Consider the following 16,335-nt stretch of genomic DNA (forward strand, 5'->3'; position numbering starts at 1 on the left):
GATGATCCTGATCAGATTCCGTCTTGGTCAGTATTTAAAATTTTAATAAAAACTTGCTTAAATTTGGCCAAAATGGTGAAACTATTTTTTTTTCCTGGTGAATCTCAGTATTAACAATACATACAAACACTCAAACACATCTAAAATAAAAATAAATAAAATATCTAAAAAATACTTTTAAAAATCCCCTGTGGTTGCCTAATCAGCACAAGCCTAGAGATTCAGGTCAAGGCCACCAAACATCATCTGGGCTAGCCTCCTTCCTTGTGATCTCCAACATTTCTCCTTCCTCCTGTCATTGCCCAATTCCCTTAAAGGACCAGGCAGATGCTACTGAGAGAGGTTTTTGTGACATTAGGTGAGTGTCTGTCAGGGTGATAGGCCTGCCTCCCTGGGTGCTGAGAGTGCACTAAATGGCCCAGAAATCATCATCAGAAGTGGACCTTACTCATCCAGTCAAGGTCAAAATCAAGACTGGCCCAGTACCTCACATAGGCTGTGGCTTCATCTGACTCTCTAAGCTACTGTCACAGTGCTGCCATCTGATATGTTTCAGGTTTCTTCCCATGGAATTGTAGGGTCATCAGATGAGGGAAATAGCTGATAAACCCACCTATTCCTTTGTGACAAATGTCACCCATTGGGGAATGAGGTTTTGTGCTTTGGATGACTAGGCTGGTTCTTGGAAAATTAGAACTTGTATCCAGAACTACTGAGTCCAGCATTCGTGTCCCTGAACATTTATTCTGAGCTGGCATTTCGTGCGTGTGTGTGTGTGTGTGTGTGTGTGTGTGTGTGTGTGTGTGTGTGTGTGTGTTTGTAACATTAATAATGAACAATAATGAAATCTCAAACACTTAACAGTAGGAACATCCAGACAGTTTAAGAAGGCACACTCAAGGTCATTGTATGGATAATCCAGTAGAGGGGTGGACCCCTTTAAGCTCTGGACTTCAGGCCGACCCCATTGCTATTCAGCCTGTGACTTACTTTCACTGCCCTCCCCACCCCCACTTCTTTCTCATCTCCTTTCCACATTTTTCCATAACATCTCTTGTAGCACAGAAGGCTCCAAGCCCCACAATGGAAATAAGCGCCCGTCAGCAGAAGGACACTCGCAGTTGCCTGTCCACCCACCCGGGGTTGCTGGCACCGTGGCCAGGACAAATGTCTGCTTTGGAGATGGGATCTGGAGATGAAGAATAATAATAAATTGTGAGTGGAACAGGACCGAGCAGTGCACACACCTCCCCATCTGCTCTGGTACAGGCTGCTGGATTTGCCTTAGATTAGGTCCCTGTTTCTGTTCTGACAACAGATGCCAGAGCCATAAATAACTGTGTGTTTTTCCCTTGAACTTTCGCTGCCATCTCCTGATGCCTTGTGTCACATTGCATTCTGGGGAGAGGTGCAGTGGAGCATGCCGCCATCTCTTCGTCCTCCCTCTGTCCCAGCTTCTGAGCGCTGCCACCCCAAGTCCAAGGGCAAGCGCTAAGCTGTTGGCTGTGGTGAGGTTCCCTGTGGAGCACACAGTCTGGGGACCAGGAACCCTGGCCTCTCTCCCCAGTCATCCGGCTTGACCCCAGATTCTCCTGGGGGAACTCTGAAGTTGTTGATTTGTCTGCACAGGCGGGGGCACTTGTGTGAGGTCATGGGGACGACACATCTCTGGCCGGGCATTTAAGAAGGTAAAGGAGATGAAAGGAAGGTCCCACAGACCGACAGCCTAGTCCTGGAATCCCCCAGGCAATAGACGGCAGCATGTGGCACCCAGGGCCCCAGCCAAGGACTGACAGTAATATTTTGAGGAAGTGTCTCTTCCCGCTCTGGGGGTGTCACTAACCAACTCTGTCTCTCATCCTTAATGGTCACCTTCCTGGCCCCGCCTCCTTCTCTGATTTGTTCTAACTGCATTTGGCTCACTTAGAAAGTCAGAGTTACCCTTGGTACAGACCAGAATGGAACAGTCTATAATCAAGAAAAGCTAAAGCTGAGCTCTCTCAGCCAGGCTTAGTGCCGGGTGACAAATGGATAAGAGAATAACAAGCTCAGATGTTGGCAAACATTCAGAAGGAGGACCCAATCCTCTTCCTGCAGCTCTGATTCCAGTCTTGGTCTCCTCCTCCACCACCCCTCGCTCTCCTTCCGCGTCCTTTTCTCTCACTATCCTCTCAATATCATGACACCCCTCACCATTTCTCTTCCAATTTCCTTATCACTCTTGTCTCGTTTTTCTTCTTTATCAGACCATCTGCCATCCCTATAGGTACTGCCCTGACACTCTCCCTTCCTTCCCTGCCCTTCTCCTCTCCTTTACCCTCCCTTCCTCTGTTCTCAATGTTTCTGTCTGTGAGCACCTGCATCTGCTTCTCCTTTTGCTTGCTGCAGGTTTTCTGAGCCTTCAAAGTGCTTCTCCTCTGGTCTTTCTCCTTGCTTTCTCTTTGGATTCCCCCCTCTGTCTGTCTCTGAACCTTCTTCTGGCTGTCTCATTCATTCCTTTCTCCCCACACTTTTTTTTTATTTTCTTCTGTCCTGTCTCATGACCCTCCCCTTTCCCTGGTTTTCTCCATTCTGTTCTCCTGCAGCCTGTATCTGTGCCTCATCCACCCCAACTTCCCCCTTGCTCCTGTGAACATACCCCTGCTTCCAGGGTAGCAATGCTCTCTTGCCATTAGCATCTTAGTTTCTTTCCTGTTCCTCCTCCAGCACTGCCCATCTGCTTGGAGGTTTAGCATCTACCTTGTCTTTCTGTGGCAAGCTGGTTGTGTGCTATATACATGAAGGTTAGGTGTGAGTGGTCCAGGGTAGAATAAACTAGTGGAAAACCAGAAGGAGCAATGCAAGGGGAAGCAATGAGAAAATATTCCTGGGGGGATGCAGGAGTTGACTGGCCTCAAGGAGAGGAGACCTTGAGGGACTCGATAAAGTCTGCAAATCTGAAGAGGCACCAAAAGGCACTGAAGAGGACAACGTGCATGAAGCTATTTTTCATCTTTCCCATGGAGTGTAAAACAAAGAATGAAAGATTAAACTGGAGCCATGGAGAAGGATCTGACCAGGAAATTCAAGAGCAATTAGAAACGGGAACCCAGGAGGCTTTGAAGCTGCTCTTAGATAGCTTTGAGACAGGTTCACAGGAGTGATTTTTTTTTTTTTTTGGTGTTGTCCTTCCTTGTGGCAGATGATGAGAACCCCTCCCCTTTTAACTCAGACTCCTTACTTTCTCCTCACCACAGCAACATTCTGACTCTGCACTTGCGACTCCAGACGCCTCATTAGCCCCTGTAAACAGATGATGCTATGTGAGCCTTTGAAGACGTGATTCATCATCCCAGTATCACTTGACACAGCCACTCCCACCTCAATGCCATGTCCTCTCTCCCTCTTCTCCAGGTCCCAAGCCCATCCTCAATACCACACTCCTCCCTTGACTTGAAAGTCCTGAGGAACTTGAGATGCTCAGGCGTGGGTCCCAATTCCTCATTCAGATTGTCACTTCATTTCACCTCCTTTGGACAGCCCCTACCACCTTCTTCCATCTCTCTTCACCCCAGGATGCACTGGGCAGCCAGTACGATAGAAAGTAAGACCATGCGGCTGGCCAGCCAAGACCATTCTGTGCTCCCAAGCTTTGAGACAGAGTCGTCAAGGTCTGAGGATTGCCAAAGGGCATCCCATTGAGTGAGACATGCATTTTTAATAAACTATATTTGACTTCCATGATGGGCAAGTTATTAAGTCGTTTGACAGCCAATGGCATGAGGAAATGAGAGAATACCTTAGAAGTAGACATTTCTTGGCAGATAAGGGAGAAATTCAGTGAGCTGGAGGCAATAGAAAGGGAAATGCAAATAAAGATGCAATGCTTTTGCCTATCTGCATACAGTGGAGAAGCCATTAATATAACAGTGAATAGTGGGATTTTTATCAGTACTTGACTTGAATGTCTTGAAAACTAGCCTAGCCTTGAAAGGATCAGTCTTTTTAGCTTCAGACCAAGCCTCAGTCCTTTGTCTCTGTGTGGAGAAGATGAATTTGTTTTCTGATGTGTTTTCCTCCTCCTTTCCCCATCCCTCTGAAATGAGATCTGGGTTGGTTTTCCATCACTCTCTGATTCAGAATTATTAAGGATAATGATAAGAAGTAAATGGGTCTTTCTTACCCAGAGGCATTTTATTGAATTGATGGATTCCCATCCAGGCTGGCAGTCTCTCTCCCAGCACCACAGGTGGTCAAGTCAGCGATCTTCATTATAGGGGACCCATTTGAGACCCACTCTTCTATGTCCTTTCCTGGCCAACGTAGGGTGCTACAAAGTTTCCCGTTCCTCCAGAGCCTGCAAACTGATTGTCTGTCCTGTCTGTGTGTCCATCTTTCACTGCTTTGAGAAATCATTTGCTTTGCAGCTTGGGTTTTTTTTTTTTTTTTTTTTTGTGAGCTCTTCTAGGATTTGGGTTTTGTGTTTCCAAATAGCTAGCTGACTGCCTCACCTTTCCTTACCCTCTTTGGGATGACTTCTACTAACCTTGGAGCATCTAGGAAACACACTGGCAAATGCAGGCTACAACCTTAGTAGCAGGGTTTGGGCTATCTAGCAACTTGACATGACCTTGAGAAGCCAAGGGCATAGGAGAGCTGGCTCTGCCCCTCGTCTGAGGGATGGGAAGGGGCAGCCCCAGTGGCCTGGATTGACCAGATCAGCTATCATCCAGCCCACAGCTGGGTCTGGGGTTGGTCCATCCTGCCATCTTCCCCATCTAGGACCTGCTGGAGCTTATGAAGGAACTGGTCCTGTGGAACAATATCCACAGGATCTCCACGACTCAGGGCAGCCACGGGATATCACAAAGGAGTTTCAGTGAGGAGCCAGTGATGATGGTGTACCAGAAACTAGAGGCCTTGAACCAGACCAGTGACTCATTGCAGTGAATATTTGCTAGTAAAGCTGATTGAACAAAAGGGTATACTGTGTGACACAGCAAGGCTCCCAATGCCACCAGGACAAATGAAGAGGTGTTGGAGAGGCAGGCAAGATGGAGGAGCCAAGAGGTTTTTGTTTTTGTTTTGTTTTTCTTTTTGTTTGTTTGCTTGGTTTTGGTTTGGTTTGTTTTTCTTTTTCTTTTTTTTTTAAATTTCTTTTTGGGGCTGGCTTCAGGAAGGAGGGAAGGAATCGAAGGAACTGGAAGATAAGAGGAATTGAGGTGCATGATGTTATATTCCCAAACATTCCTTCATCAACTGCACATGTCAGACCTGCTTTTCCACACAGTCTGACTTCAGTGACTAGTTCAGCCACTGATTCAGCTGCTCTCTGAGTTCCTTGCAGTTGTCCTTCACTTGTATCATTTCTATTTCCCTACATACACTCATTTGAGTAAATCCTGTTGGCTCTTCCATCAAGACCCTGCCTCCCCAGGTTGCTTAATTAGACCTTCCTATTGCCCTTTGCTCTAACTCTTCTTCGTGTCAGTACCTCAAAGGCAGACGTGGGCTTCCTAAACCCCTTTATCTGTTCTTCCCAATGTGGCCATCTTGATTAACTGTCTTTTCCCCACTATTTGTCATCACTCATCTTTTAAAAACTCTTCAGCCCAGGTAGGCACACATGTGTCACGGGCTGCATTTGGATGTCAGAGGACAGCCTTGGGGAGCAGCCCTCATCTTCTACCTTGTTTGAAATACGGATTTTTGTTGTTCATTGATGTATATGCCAGGAAAACTGGTCCTCAACCTTCTGGAGATTCTCCTCTCTCTACCTCACTTTAGCAGATATAGCTGTGGACTACTGTGTTGTGTACCACTATGTCATGTACTACTGTGTTGTCTGGTTTTCTGTGGGTTCTGGGCCTCTGAACTCTGGTCCTCATAGTCAATACTTTACCCCTGCACCATCTCCCCTACTGCATCATCTTTTGAATTGGTGAACTGGGACAAGTGGCTGAGCCCAGCCTACTTGGCTGCTAGAGCCCAGGCTTCTTTTCTGAGACTAGTTTCAGCAGGGCATTGCAAAGACACAAACTTGTATCTCCTCAGCTCCAAACTCTCCAAAAGCATCTCATCCAACTGAAACAAGACCCAAAGCCCTGACACATTCAAAGACTTTAATCACCCATTAAATCACCCAGTGATCTTAGAATGACCACTGTTTCTCTCACGCGCGCTGCTGTGCAACCCTACTCTCTTACTATGTTTATCAACTATAGGAAGACTGGCTCATTTTCATACATGTCACCTAAACCTACATTTTACCAGCCATCAGTCTTCCCTTCTCCTCTTACTTAGGTCTCTTCTTAGCTCTAACACTCCTTTCTCAGAGAGGTACCCTCAAGCTCATTACCCTCTGCCCAGCACCCTGAACAAAGTCTCCATGCTTCTCTTCAGAATAAGAACTTAGGACTGCCTGGCAGCATGTTAGCATTCATGGGTTTAATTGCTCATTGTCTGTCTTCACTTCTGGACTGGATCACTTTTAGGTTTTGTTTTGTTTTTTCACTGTTGCCTATAGTGGGAAATTACCAATACGGAGTCAAGTAGAAATATAAGGGTATTTAATAGGGAAAAACCTTACTTACAGAGCGACCTAGCCAGCTGGTGTGGCAGCAGTCTGTACAGCAAGTACCAAAGAGAAACCGAAAGAGAAAATGCAGTCACACACCGTCCCCCTGACCACGCCCTTGCAAGCGTGGTCAGGCACACCTGTAGCCAGCCCCTAAGTAGGCGTGGCTACAGCTTCCCCTACAGTTGCCTTCTTAGTTTCCAGACCAGGCATATGGTTTCTGTTCAGCAAGTATTTGTTTAATGAACAAAAGAGTAATAGGAATGGATCACTGCAGGCTATGGGGGAGGCTTGAGAAATGTCATGCACAGTTCATGATATTAGTACCAAAGAGAGAACAGGACCTATCCAGAGGTTCCCAGAGAGTAAAAGATTCAAACAGCTACTTTCAATGAGCACAGGAAAGAGATGATAATAAGGGACCCGGAAAATTAGAGGAAGGATTTCAATGACACAAAGGAAGATTCCCCTGCCTTTGAACTGGACACCTCTTGAGGAAGTGAGCAAGGAAGACATTTTGTAGTCAGTGCCTTGGTCCTTTGCTTCATGGATGCATGAAGAAGTCTCAAGAGAAGGGAAATCCATACATTTTACTTCCTGCTATAACTTCTCTGACAGGACAGTGAGCCTATGAACACAGTGAAGGGCGGGGGCTCCCACAACCTCCACTATTTTACCAAACTCCTATTAATGGCTAATTACTTTATGAATTTCCTTACATAGCAGCAGCTCCTTTTTCCTAATTGTCCCAAATCACTTATCATTTTGTGCATACCTTTGACACAGAACTTTTTCCAGAATGAGTTTGTTTTCTGTTTACACTCCCATTCTCCCCATGAGGCTATGAAGGAAATGGTCATGTTTTATTCATCTTTGCATAGTGCCTATGGTGCTACTTAGCAAACAATGGCTCCATCAGGGACCAACTCTCTAAAGCAAGGAGTTGTCAAGAAAGGGACTCCTGTTCCTTTCTCTTCCCTCTTCCCTCTTCCCCAGGATGTTGAGTTGCAATGCCAAGTTTCTCCTTTGTTATCTAAGGCCAGTGAATTTGTGAATTCAAAGCTCATCCTCACTGGCACCCCTTGGTTCTGATAAAACAGAGCTTTTGCTGCAACTGAGCAAGCCCTGTCCTCTTGTCTCCCAACTCTGCCACCTCTACTTCTGTATTCCACCCTGTAAGCTCATTTTAGGTACTTGTCTATTCAAGATACTTGGTCAGCATCCAAGGCCCTTTGTCCTCTGTCCTGTACTATTTCAGATGACTAGCTAAGGGAACTAGAGGGGGAAAAGGGGATGCAGGAACATTGCTAAGTCAACCATTAGTCCCTAGCCAGAAATATAAGTGCTAAGCACCAAGCTCTCTAGATAGTTGTATTTAATGAGGCATGTTGATCAAAAAGAACAGTGAGGCAAAACTGTCCACTCACCTTAACATTCCACTCTTGGTCTTTGGTAGGACTCTCTGTCTGGTTACCCTTCTTCACATCTGCACCTGTGAAGGGAAAATGAGTTGGCCTTTAGGCATTGTGGGAATAGACGGGATGTGTGTGGACAGAGCCTCATGCCCAGTCTTCTCATGTTTTAGATTTTTTCCACTGTCAACTTAAAGCCTATTTCTCAGAATCCATCTAGTCTATGAGTCCTCATAACCAGTTCACTTCTTGTTGAGTTATTAACATAACACATCAAAAGTGGATCTGTTTGTGATTTGTTGAAAATTGAATCATCATCTTCCTTTCTCCATTCCCCAAGGTTATACAATCATGAACAGAACTTGGGATAGGGGGAGCCCTCATACAAAAGTCAACCTCTCCTTTTCTCCCTTTCTATTTGGCAAATCTCTGCAAGTGACCAAGATCAGAGGCAGCTAACTTCACCAAAGGGCTACCCTCCCTCCTCTCTACTCATAAGTCTTCCCCCGGGGAGAAGATGCAGATGCAGAGGCCTTGCTGCCCTCTCTTTACCGATAGCAACTTATGTTGAGCACTTGAGGAGCTGAGGGTGGTCAGAGAGTCCTTCCTCCCCTCTGGGTACCTCCAGTGAAACGCACCTTCTCCATGACAAACTATCAAGTGTTGTGCCTCTTTCTTTCACTGATTTTCTTTAGTTAGAAAGCACTTACAAGAGATGCAGGTAACTCTGGCTTGCTTGAGTTTGTTTTCTGTTGCTGTGACAGAATACCCAACACCAGGACAATTTTTTGAGGAAAAGGGTTCTCCTTATGGCTCTTCAGGTCAGGAAGTTCAAGATTGAGAGAGCACTCTTTGCCTTCAACTTTCCCATACCACAGCCCAATCACAACTCTAGTTCCATTGCAATTAGTACTATGAATAATGAGAGTTATCTGTGTAGGTACTGTCCTAAAGACTTTATGACCATTATCTTTCTTATCGTCACAACAACCCTAAAAGGAAGTCATTACCATTATCTCCACTTTTAACCAAAAGACTGGTGCCTGCAGAATGCTGCTGACTTGGCTTTCTCATGAGATGGCAAAATTTCCGTGGAAGAGACCAGGATTCAGCTTTGTGACTTCTCAAGGTTATTAACACATCTGATTAATCAGGGCAAGGGGGTTTTCTTTCTACAAGATCATGTAAACCCACCTATTCATGGCTATAGTAGGGAAGGGCACTGGAGTATAAAGATCGCTAATCTGTAGGTCTAACTTTCTGAGTCCTGGGATAAAGAAGAGATGGAAGTGTGTGTGCATATGTGTGTGCGTGTGCGTGTGCGTGTGCGTGTGCGTGTGCGTGTGCGTGCGTGCGTGCGTGCGTGCGTGCGTGCGTGCGTGCGTGCGTGCGTGCGTGCGTGTGTGTGTGTGTGTGTGTGTGTGTGTGTGTGCACGAGTGTGCATGTGTTTTCAGGGTCCAGGATCTTCATCCACAAGGCAGTGGTAAGTACTCTGATGAACTCTGTGAGGTCAAAGAGGCCATTGTTCAGAAGAGAAAACTGCAGGTGCTTAACCCTGATCTGAAGGGTGACCAGTAGTCCTCAGAAATCTGGTAAATGGCAAAACTCAATCTCCCAGTTCACCAAAGAGGAAGCTGAGGCTTCAGAGAGCTGGAGACTGGTCGCAGTGAGGAGGATGACACAGGAGGTCATGCAGATCTTGTATCAGTATTTAGAACTTGTGTCCTGAACACTTCAATCTTGTCTTCAACTTCTGCCTGGCTGATCTGTCAAACAGGGACTGGCACTTGACTGGAGATGGCAGGCTCCTGGAGTGGCTGAAGTCACCCTGTTCTTTCCCGGTCAGTAGGCTGGTGAGCTCCAACCAGAAGAGCAGAGTTCTGATCCTAAGGAGTTATGTGTTCTAGTGATTTCTGGCAGGTTAAGTCAGTGGGTTGACAGTTTGTAGAGTCTTGTGGCCTGTGTGTGAGTTTTGATGTCTCTTTGTGTGGCTTCCCTGTCTTGATAGCATTCTTACCTCGGAGTTACATGCTACATTAATATTCCAGGTGAATGTTTGTATGTGAATGTAATTAAAGAACTTTTTCCCCACTTGTCTCATTTGTAAAATGGGAGTCACAGTGCTTGCCCTGGTTATTTTAAAGGGCAGTGGGGAGGATTTCCTGTGGCATCACAATGAAAGCATTATAGGCTTAAAGTGCATTACAGGACAGACTTCTTAGGCTTAGTAGTCTAAAGCTGTTGGACCCAAAGTAGTGACTTTATAACTTGAACTCAAAATTATTATTTTGAATAAAACATAAAAGTCAAAGTTATTTGTAGAAGGTCTCACAACACGTCACCTGCTTTTTCAGGGTGGTGGGATAAAGTGAGCCAAGGTACTTGACCAGCACACCAGACCACTTACTTACCACACTGTTGACCAGAGTGTATGCTGTGCAGTGTGAGCAGCAGGCAGATGGGGCATTCTATGGGGCTTTTCAGACTCAGTACCACTTGTGTGGATGAGCAGAACAAAGACATTCATTGGTATTCATTGTTCATAGCTTTATAGGTAGACTTAGAACTCAGATGTCACCTTGTCTCAAAAATCTCTCCATAGTCACTTCTGTCTCTTTGTCTCTGTCTGTCTGTCTGTCTGTCTGTCTGTCTGTCTGTCTGTCTGTCTCTCTCTCTCTCTCTCTCTCTCTCTCTCTCTCTCTGTGTGTGTGTGTGTGTGTGTGTGTGTGTGTGTGTGCGCGCGCGCGCGTGCACGGACACATGCACACACACACAAAAGTTAATGCTATTTCAGCTAGACTGGTTGGCCACTGGCTGGACAGTGAGTTCCAGGGATCCACTTGTCTCTCCTTCCCTCATTTGGGGACTACAGGCATGCAGTGACCCCAAACTCAGCTCTTTACATGCTACATGTGGATCCAAACTTATATCCCCATGGTCATATGGTGAGCAATTTGCCTGATCAGCCCAGGCCTGTTTCTCACTTTTGATAAAGAGGCAGGGCATTCTTTCAGAGGCTGGTCTTGCTAAAACTGAAGGAGGAGCTCCACTGTTACAGTCTCCTTACATAGGCACAGAGTCTCTTGGTTAGAGCCAGGGAGCTCCATGTTGGAGCCTGTTCCTCCTCCCTATATACCCCAGATTCTGCCTTCTTTTGCATGTGTTGCCCTGAGGGACTTATAGGGTTCTTCTTCACTATCTCCTCCTGCTCCAAAGAAGCCCTGCTGTCCCCCTACTCCCAGCCTGCAAAACTGAATTTATCTCAATGTCATTTCTTCAAGATGTGAGCTGGAACAAATCTGGAGCAGCTGCTCCGTTTCTAAGTGTCCTTTAGGGACCCCCTCGGCAGACACTTTGCAGAGTATAATGATGACATTCTAACGAGCATTAATGTACATGTTGTCATTTTTCTATATTTACTCCTCCCGCAGGAGGCATAGCTTTGGAAGGAAACACCAAAAGCAGGGAGACCACCAGCTCACTGCAAGGAACATTCATGGTTAAGGAAAGAAAATCTGCAAGGGTCAGTAGGGCTGGAAAATTCTGGAAGACAAGAGGATGGAAAAGGAGAGCAAGAGTAGAAAGAAGCCATGGAGGCAGAAGATGAAGAGATTAGGTAAAGTTTCCAAAGTGGATTTAGGACTCAGAATAATCTTGATACATCTTCTTCAGCCAATGACACTGACCACTGTATGTGCATTAATGAATCAATTCATTCATTTATCCGTTTAACAGGTAGTAAGGGAATCCTTCCTGCCTTGCAGACATTGTGCCAGGGACCAATGGTGCAAGGATAAATGAGAAGAGAATTTAACTGATGGTGGATGAGCAGGGTCTATCACATGAAGCATCATTGTGCCACTGGCTTGCCACAAACCTATGAGGTACATAATGGATGGAGGTGAAGGCTAGGGAAACTTCGGAAATTCTCATGGCTTTCACTGTGTGCACAGCTGCACCAAGGCTGCCATCCAGTTCTGATTAGTGTGAAATCTGATTAGTGAAATTTCCTCCTTTCTTTCTTTCTTTCTTTCTTTCTTTCTTTCTTTCTTTCTTTCTTTCTTTCTCCCTCTTTCCTTTTTTTTTTTTGTGGTTCCCAAGAGTACTGTGGGATTTTGAAGATAATTGCCAAGAGCTCTTAACCAAAATATATTGAACATCAAAATTAGGGCACCTCCCTGTTCTTACACTGCCCACTTAAGATCTTTTTTTTAATCCTTCCAATCACAATTCTCTCTCCTGGAGAGATGTTTTTATGCCATCATATCTATATATCTATATAGATATAGATATATGGGATACAAATCAAACATTCACTGATAATAAATCATATAAAATTATTTTAAGATAATAATTTGGGGTCAATGGCGAACAGCACTTGCTGCTCTTGTTGATGACCAGGTTTCAGGTTCCAGCACCCACGTGACTGCTCACAACTGCCTGTATCTCCAGTTCCAAAAGATCCCTCTGCTGGCCCCCATGGGCACTGCATGCAGGCATGTATGTAGTACACTTATGGACATGCAGACAAAAATACACACATAAAATAAAAATACAGAAAATCTTTTAAAGATAATTTGCCATTTAGTAAAACTGAAAGCAAATTCTCATGCTATTGCTTTGCAATATATGTGCTTGTTTATTTGTACATAAAGAATAAAATCTTGGGCTGGAGTGATGGCTTAGAGGTTAAGAGCACTGACTGTTCTTCCAGAGGTCCTGAGTTCAATTCCCCGAAACCATATGGTGGCTCACAACCACACTGAATGAGATCTGGTGCCCTCTGCTGGCATGCAGGCAGAAGACTGTATACATAATAAATAAATAAAATCTTAAAAAAAAAATCTTGATTGAATGATACCTGGAAACTTTTTAGAGTTGATCACTATTTTGATTTTATAATCATCAATGCTGAGAATCCCACTCTACATAAACACATAGCATAGAATAGTGTGTGTAGGGTCATTTTAAAAATCATTAGCAATTCTTTACTAACCCCAAACCAACTTCAGTTAATGATTTTTTTGTATGAAACAACTCATCAACATAAATGGTAATTTTTAAAGTCAAACACTTTAACCCAAACACAAGCCAGGATATAATAAGTAGATATTCACATACCGAGGGATAATGGTGGGGAAAGTCTTCGTTTTCTTTAATTAAGCCATTATGTTTTTGTAAGAGCTCAAAACTACACAAAGAGTAAACTTCCCAGAAGTCTGAACATGAATAGTCTTGAATCTGATACAAGGGATTTCAGATGCCGTTGGCTGAGTCACATGTTGTGATGGCATGCCTGGTTCAAAGTGTGTGTCCTGTGTGTTTAGAACAGTGGTTCTCAGCCTGTGGGTCATGATCGCTTGGGGGCAGAGGGCTCTAACAACCCTTTCACAGAGGTTGCATATCAAATATCCTGGATATCAGATATTTACATTATGATTCATAACTGTAGCAAAATTACAGTTATAAAGTAGCAATGAAAATGGTTTTATGGCAAACTGTATTAAAGGGTCACAGCATTAAGAAGGTTGAGACGTGCTGGTTTCGAACCAAGGCTGCAGTGAAGTGACATGGTGTAACACAGGTGGGTGCCACCAGGAGCACCTCTCAGATCCAGCTCATGTATTTCTTTTTTCATTAAATTTTGGTCATTGTTCATTCAGAAACCTTTGGCTGCTATGGAATTTTTGTGACTCCCTTGCCAGGCTGAGTTATGCAAACCTTGTTTGGATTCAAGATTGATGGTGTACGTAGCTGTACGCATTACATACCCAACAGCAGAGCTTGAAGAAGCTTCCCGGGCCATTCTGAGCTTCTCTTCTCCCTCCAGATTCTACAGATACCTCAGTCTTTCCACTAATTAATCAATCAATTCACAATTAAGTCCACATTTATACAGTCCTTCCCTGTTTTCAATGCCTCTCTGTTCATTATCCCTGTAATAACTCCATGAGGTGGACAAGGGAGGAGTCAGCACCCACTATGGACATACTGGGGAGCAGGAGCTCAGACATATTACTGACCCAGAAATTATACAGTAAGAAAGTAGCAATGGCAGAACCTTGGAACCAGGACTTCTTTCTCAGTTCTCCCAGAGACCTGAAGCTTTCACAGTCAGGGCCATCAGGATCTCCCTGTCTACAGAAGAGAAGGATGCTGGCAGTATTCAGTCAGTAGACAAGGACAGCAGCCAGCCTGTATCCATATTCTTTCCCCAAAGTGGGGCCTCCTGCCATGAATCTCAGATGGATCTGTGCTGATTGCCACTCTGGTCTTTGTCTTTAAGAGAGAAGAACAGGGTGTTCGGAAAACCACTGAAAATGATTCCAAGGTTGGACACAAGCAAACACGTAAGGGTGTGGTAGGAACCTCAGGGAAGAAAGTCACATCGAAGCCAAGTTTTTGTGGGCTGACAGTTGCTGGCTTCTAAGAGAAGGAGAGCTTTTCAAGCACAAAGGAAGATTCCTTGAACAAGAGAAAGGAAAGAGTCCTTACTTTTCTGTAGCGAAAGGATAAGGTCAAACTCTGTCCTCTGCTGCCCATAGATCTTATCTGGGTGGGATTGTATCAAATAAATAATGTATCAGAAGATTTGTCCCCTGTTACATTAGCCCTATCCGAAGCCAAAGCACAGCCCCGGTGTGTGATAAGTGGTAATAAATGGCAGTGCTTGTCGGTGGAAATTTTTCTGGCAAATTTTCTGAACCAGATTAAAAAGTAAATTAGATTTCTTCTGAAGAGTTACTTTCAAGGGTTTTTATCCACTGACGTGTGTATGCAAGATTGTAGCTTTGCCAAAGGGGAAGAGAATGAAGCTGGGGAAGAATAACAAAATAAAATAAAAAAAAATCAGCATGCAATTATCTGTCTGAACAAGGCTATCGTTGGGAAGGCACCTAATCAGAGATGTCTCAAATTTGCTTAAAATACAGTGAGCAATATAAAATGTATTTATAATGTGCCTCTGATGCTCCAATAGAATGGTTACCAGGGTCAAAAAAATTGTCCAAGACAGGGGTTGTAAAATGGAATGGCTAGAATCAAATCAGTTATTAATGATTGCTGAATAAAATACAGCTGTGTGAATAGGGAGGCAAGCATTGTTTTGCTGGGGTTCAAGTGTGTGTGTGTGTGTGTGTGTGTGTGTGTGTGTGTGTGTGTGTGTGTGTATGTATGTGTATGTGCGTGTGTGTGCAAGCCAGTGGTCAGGCATACATGTATACAAATGCATACGGAGGTCAAAGGACAATGGATATTGTTCTTCAAGCACTATTTACTTTTTTGGGGGGAGCGGTTTCAAAACATGGTTTCTCTGTATAACATCTCTGACTGTCCTAGAACTCCCCTCATAAACCAGGCTGGCCTCAAACTCACAGAGATCCACCTGTCTCTGCCTCCCCAGTGCTGGGATTAAAGGCGTGTGCCACCACTGCCCAGCAACAATCCACTTTTTTACTTATTTATTTATTCATTTTTAATGACACAGGAACTCTCATTGGCCTGAAACTTGTCAAATAGGCAAGGCTGCTGGCAGAAGGCCCCAGAGATTCACCTGGCTCTGCCTCCCCAATTCTGGGACTACACCATGCCTGGTTTTGTTTATGTGGGTTCTGGAGATCAAACTCAGGTTTTCGTGCTTACAATGTAAGCACATGACAGGCTGAGCCATCTCTCGGCCCTTGACCAGGTCCCTTAAAGGCTGTGTATGTTGAATGTCGATGACTCTTGCCCCCTTTGTGTTCTGTCTCTGTCCTACAGGCCTCTGCCCTCTCCTCCTTACTCCATTCCTATAGTCTCTTGGCAGCTCATCTGTCTACTATCTTATGAACCTTTTCCAATCTGTCTTCTCCACTATGCTCAGAGTGACCTTCTACTCTGCAAGCCTGACTGCCATCTCCCTGCTTGATAGTCTTTTGCTTCTCGTCATCTGTAAGACGGTTTACACTCCCTAGCCAGCCTCGCTTGTGGCCTTACTCTGTACCCACATCTCCCTGAACTCAGGCTTCAGGAAGTTTGACAACACTGAAAATATTTTCCAGGTTTCAATTGTCTCCCCTCAGATCCAGTGACTCACACAACCAGTAAGTAAATCCATGGGCAAAGAAAGGGATACAGTCCCTGAGATGAAGAAGCAGAAACAAAATAGAGACAATGGGAACCTCAACATCTCAGGACTAAGCATTCACTAAAGACCTTCTCCCTCACTCGAAAAGCCAATGTTTTCATGGAAAAACATCTTTTCTTTCTTTTTCTCCCATTTATTTCAGTTTACTTTCCAACCAGTTCTCCCTCCCACTCCCCAAACCTCCTCCAAGCACCCCTCACCTTTCCCCTACCCCACACCCATAACACAGACTCAGAAAGAC

The 16,335-nt window shown here is 44.7% G+C and overlaps 1 long non-coding RNA gene across 9 annotated transcripts in view; it reads left to right on the forward strand.

Annotated features, from left to right (window-relative positions):
* The window catches only part of LOC103158648, a 77,332-nt gene that overhangs the window by 45,209 nt on the left and 15,788 nt on the right, over positions 1 to 16,335 (forward strand). The window contains exon 4 of one of the 9 annotated variants that reach the window (XR_003484728.2): positions 1,061 to 1,215. The exons of 6 other annotated variants lie outside the window; for them this stretch is intronic. This is a non-coding gene — a long non-coding RNA (uncharacterized LOC103158648). Of the gene's footprint in view, positions 1 to 1,060; positions 1,216 to 11,400; positions 11,586 to 16,335 lie in introns of all 9 variants that reach the window. 2 more of the 9 variants (XR_003484729.2, XR_004769609.1) reach the window with 2 other exon arrangements.

The sequence above is a fragment of the Cricetulus griseus genome, chromosome 4 (assembly GCF_003668045.3).
Source record: "Cricetulus griseus strain 17A/GY chromosome 4, alternate assembly CriGri-PICRH-1.0, whole genome shotgun sequence".
Classification (NCBI taxonomy): Eukaryota; Metazoa; Chordata; class Mammalia; order Rodentia; family Cricetidae; genus Cricetulus; species Cricetulus griseus.